The sequence below is a fragment of the Lycium ferocissimum genome, chromosome 11 (assembly GCF_029784015.1).
Source record: "Lycium ferocissimum isolate CSIRO_LF1 chromosome 11, AGI_CSIRO_Lferr_CH_V1, whole genome shotgun sequence".
NCBI classification, from domain to species: domain Eukaryota; kingdom Viridiplantae; phylum Streptophyta; class Magnoliopsida; order Solanales; family Solanaceae; genus Lycium; species Lycium ferocissimum.
In genome coordinates, this window is record NC_081352.1 from 28,872,543 (window position 1) to 28,878,542 (window position 6,000).

Sequence of the window (6,000 nt, forward strand, 5' to 3'; positions counted from 1 at the left end):
CTATGCAAAATAATGATCGGTACATGTGTTTATACACAAAGTTTAATAACCACTTCTAACTTTGTAACAGATCTAACTAACTTTGAAATGGCTTGTTTTGCCCTTCTTAGTTCTTCTTTCAACACTCCTCCTCAAACTGGTGGTTGGAATATATTGAGAACTCCAAGTTTGGCAGTCAGGTATTCATGTTGAACTCTGGGCAGTCCTTTAGTGAGTATATCTGCAGGCTGATCCTTTGTAGGTACATACTTAGTTGCAATAAGTCCTTGCTGAAGTTTTTCTCTCACAAAGTGACAATCAATTTCGATATGTTTTGTTCTTTCATGATAGACAGGATTAGCTGCTATTTGCATAGCAGCTTTACTGTCACTATGAACATCAATAGGTAAAGATACTTCTGATCCGACTTCCTTAAGCAAACCAACTAGCCAAATCAACTCAGCCACTGTAGTTGCTAAACTCCTATATTGCCTGCGAGCTTCTTGATACTGTAGACTGCTTCTTTGATTTCCAAGAGACTAAAGTATCACCAAACTTGACTAAGAATCCGATTCTGATTTCCTTGTTGGGGGCATGCACCCAGTCGAGTCACACCGTACGAGAGATAGTATTTTTCTGATTCTTTGACAATAAAATACCTTGACCAGGTTGTTGTTTGATGTATCTTACTATCCTGATAGCAGCATCCATATGAGACTTCTTTGGGTTTTGAAGAAACTGACTCAGAGTTTGGACTCCAAAAGAGATATCAGGTCTGGTCATTGTTAGGTAGAGAAGCTTACCTATCAATCTCTGGTAAACAGTCTGATCTGTAGGTGGATCTGCATCTTTCTCATTATCTTTGACACAATCATCATATTGGACTGATGTGAGTTTGATGTTTGGATCAATGGGAGTAGCAGCTGTCTTGGCAGCAGACATACCAGTCTTTGAGATTAGCTCTAATGTGTATTTCCTCTGGTGCATTATCAGTCCTTTGCTAGACCTTGCAAACTCTATACCAAGAAAGTACTTGAGGTCTCCCAAGTCCTTCATCTTGAAGGCTTGTTGTAGTGATCTCTTGACTTCATTAATAAGTTCCAGACTCTCACCAGTGATGAGCATGTCATCAACATACACCAACACTATTACTAGGCCCTTGACTGTCTTCCTTGTAAATAAAGAGTGATCATATTGACTTTGTTTAAAATTGAACTGAATCAGTGCTTCTGTCAGCTTGTGATTCCACTCTCTAGGAGCTTGTTTTAATCCATATAAGGATTTAACAAGTCTACACACTGAAGACTCCTCCTGACTTGTAAATCCTTGTGGAAGCTGCATATAGATTTCATCATGAAGATCTCCTTGTAAAAAAGCATTATAGACATCCATTTGGTGAATCTGCCAATTTTTAGACACAGCTAAAGCAAGGATGGTTCTAACAGTGACCATTTTGACTACAGGGGAAAAAGTTTCTTGATAATCTATTCCCTCCTTTTGGCTATAACCTTTAGCAACTAATCTTGCTTTAAACCTTTCTACTTCACCTGAGGCCTTGTACTTTATTTTGTAGACCCATTTACAACCTATGGGGTTTTTTCCTTTTGGCAGACTGACCACATCCCATGTGTGATTGGATTCTAATGCTTTAATTTCTAGCTTCATTGCTTCAACCCACCTAGGATCTTTAATAGCCTCCTGATAGCTAGTGGGTTCTGTGTCCAGGGAAGATTTTGCAATGTAAGCCTGGTATTGTTTTGATAGGTTGTTGTATGAAATGAACTTATCCATGGCATATGGTATATCTTTGTGTATATTGAGAGACACAAAGTCAGCCATCCAAGCTGGAGGTTTTCTTTCCCTTCTTGTAGTTGCAGCCTGTTTATTTATAGGATTTGGTCTTTGGTGGTGGAAGAATTTGAGGATCTAAAACGGCTTTGTGTATTGATCGAGGATTTTGAGTCAGATTTGTAGGATTGTGAGGTTCAGTAGATATAGGTAGAGGATCTGATATTTGTAAGGTAGCAGTATTAGGATGGTCTTGGTGAATGTTTGTATTTATATGAAAATCAGTTTGCAGATGAATAGGTTGAGCAGGAAACAGACTAGATTGTTGACTAGAATCTATGTTAGGTGCAGCAAAGGGAAAACACTCTTCTTTGAACACTACTTCTCTGCTCACAAAGAAATGATGATCTGCAATATCATATAAAGTGTATCCCTTGTGAACCTCTGAATATCCCATATGAATAGCACTTCTAGTCCTAGATTTCAGCTTATCATGTTCCTGAATTACTTTAGCAAAGCACAAACAGCCTAACACTCTTAAGTGTCCTAATGATGGTTTCTTGTGATACACCCTTTCAAAAAAGCACTAGGCATCTGTTGATTAAATAAGCAAGCAGACATTACACAATTAATTTTAGAGGTATTTTACCTTGAAACCTTATTGCTCTAGTCACTTCTAGGATATGTTTATGCTTTCTTTCTACCACTCCATTCTGTTGGGGTGTGTAGGGACAAGACCTTTGGTGTATAACTCCTAAAGATTTGAACAAATCTTCAGGGAATTTACAAGATAAGGATTTGAACAAATCTTCACACAGGGAATTTACAAATTTGTCATTGTCACTCCTAACTACTTTGACTGTCTTATTGAATTGAGTTTGAACATACCTCAGAAATTGTTGAATAAACAGAAACACATCAGACTTATGTTTAAGCAAAAATATCCAAGTCATCCTGGAATAATCATCTACCACAGTCAAGAAAAATTTGTTTCCATCAAAAGTAGCTACTTTGTAAGGTCCCCATAGATCAAGATGGATCAGATCAAAGCAACTAGTTGTTTTTATATGACTAGAAGGAAAGGGCAGTCTAGCTTGTTTTGCACAAGGGCAAATATCACATTTATCAACTTCAGTATGAAGAGTATATCTATCAAGAGGAAATATTTTCTGTAAAACAGTAATAGAAGTATGGCCTAGCCTTCTGTGCCATAATCCAATGTCGATCTCTTTCAGCTGAACTCTGCCATCAGCTACTAGAGTTATTTGATTATTGTGTTTGCTTGACTCATTGATCAGTATGTACAGCCCATTATCCTCCTTACCAATCTCCTTCACCTTCCCACTGAAGAGATCCTGAAATAGGCAAAAATCAGGGAAGAAATTTGCTGAACATCTTAGCTCCTTTGTGATCTTAGAGACTGATAGTAGATTATACTTAAACTGAGGAACATGAAATACATTTGTCACAGTATTCCTACTTGAGATTGAACTAGCCCCAGTGTGAGTAACTTTAGTGATATCACCATTAGGCAAGTAAACTGTTTTGGGAATGCTATTCTCAGTAATACTAGACTTGTTCAATAAATTTATATCAGAAGCCATGTGATTAGTAGCACCAGTGTCTATGATCCATTCTTGTGTCTGATTACTAGCCAGCAAGACTTTATTAGTATCAGCCACTTTTTCTGTTTTTCTAGAATCAGTAGTCACTAAGGCAAAATCAATACCTACAAATGAGGCTACATTAAACAGGAGTTGAATTATTCAAAGATTTTGCTTAATCTCCTCATATTGCTCGGGAGTAAACCCGTTTCCAAATTTGCATTATTGGCACACCTTGTTGATTCTTATTGCCATAATGTTGTATGCTTGAACTGCATGTTAGCCTTGTAGTTTTGAGAATACCCATCTGTTGGACTCACACCACTATAGTGTGAACGAGACATTTGGCATTCATTTCCACCCGCTTTTCTTTTAGACTTATAGTGATATCCATTTTTCAATCCATATGATTTCGAGTTTACAAAACTGATTGTTAGTATTCTTCTTGAATTTGTGATTTTGTTGCCTTTTTGTAGATCAAAATTGTTCAACCATATCAAGTTACTTAGACTTAAGGACGATGCACTAGTAACTCCTCTTTGATTTTCATCACCTACAATCTTTCGGCCAACAGTATTAAAGGATTCATTAACAAGATTTGGCTTCTAGCCATTGTGTCATTCAAGACTCATTCAACCCCATGAGAAATATAATTTTTGTCTTTGTAGTATTGGACAAAGTCTTTAGACTTAGGACAATCACATGCTGTACAATATTCTCAAATTCACTCCACAACTCTTTCATTCTAGCAATACGGAATTAGGAACCTTGATAGAGAGTAGCAATTTCTTTGTGCAGATTATAAGTCCTTGACCCATCTACTTGATCAAAACTTTCTTGCAAATCTGCCCATACAGCATGTGCATTCGAACCAAACACTATACCACCCAGCAGATTTTTCGACACTACATTCATAATCCAAGAAATTACAATTGCATTTACCCTCTCCCATTGATCCCATAAGTCTTCTGAATAATTTTCTTTCTTGCAAGAACCATTTACAATGCCCCATTTATTTCGACCTAATAAACAAAATGATCTATGCAGTTGTGTAATTATCACTACCAGTCAATTGAAATGAAATAATTTTAACCATTAGTATCGGAAGGACTCAAGTATAGAGGATGATTATAGTCAATCATACGAGAACTTTGTGAATGATTATTCATCTGATTTGATTTATGTTCGTCTGATTCATCGATTGATTGAGACCTCTTGTTGCTTGTTCTCCATTTGTTCCCATTGTAAGGATTTCAAGAGGTACGGTCTGGATCTTCGATTGAAAATCGATTCAACAGACAGATTGCTAATCAATTTAGCAGCGGAATTTGATGATCGAACTTAACAATCAGAGTTTCTAATCGTAGGCTCTGATACCATGTTGTAATCTGAGATACAAATCTGAACCTTAATCATTCAAGGTTCATTGGAGAAGAAGGAAATGTAGAGAGAAGAAAAAACTGAATCTGTTTCATATTAAAACTATGCAAAATAATGATCAGTACATGTGTTTATACACAAAGTTTAATAACCACTTCTAACTAACTTGTAACAGATCTAACTAACTTTAGGAAAACCTTTTTAACTACTTCTTTCAACAATAACTTTTACTTCATTCACAATCATCGTGATAATATAAGAGCCAAATATTTTTTAAATACAAAAGATAATAATTTAAAATTTGGTGTGATACTCTTTCCCATTTAGTTAGTTTAGAAAGGAATAATATCTTTTCATATTTAGTAACAATTTAACTTCAAAGTTTTTATTTTATTTTTAATGAAATAATTTATAATCATACAAATTTCTATGGCTTATTTTAGATTATAAATTTCAAAAGTGTATTTTTAAAAATAATTTTGTATTCGGTCAAACACCTTGACATGAATTAGAATGGAAGGAATACATATTAATACAAAGTTTGACTTTCGTTGAATGCATAATAATTTTACATGATATAATGTATTATAAAAACATGCTATCATATTTCTATCCACAAAATGTACAATATTGTGGCATTAAAAAGAGTTTCAATTCTAGCAAAACGTATTAAGAAAAACTATCTGTAGAGATGAAGTTACAGTAAATATTACTACTGCTATAAATTTCATTAGATAGGTTTACTTTTTCAAGTTAACGAGCGTGAAATTGTTAGCTCTTTAGTTTTTTTGGAAATTCTTTCCATTATATCTTTTTATGGTTTCATCTCTAAAAAGAAGACTCTACCACTAAAAAGATCGAACTACCTTTTTTCATGACTTTCCTAAGTGCCCTGTTGTATGGATCCGGATTTTCATTTGGTTTCAAAAAAAAAAGAAAGCTAAATATGTAATTTTTTACCGAGGGTGTTCGAAAGTTAATATAAAAATACAGAGAAAATTTACCTATATATACAATTGGTTTGGTGAACACCCTGGTTGGCTGCATTAGCACACTCGCTCGCTTCACCTTTTCTCCTCCATACTGGATTGTGCAAACTTGTGCCCACTCATGACAAAGATGTTATGTTACTTCTATAATATAATGCTGTCATTATGTTTTTTGACATTTAGGTATAAATAAATCTAAAGTTTAGACAGCATCCTGCGGAAAAAAAAGATAAAACATAATTATAAATTTCACTTTTAAT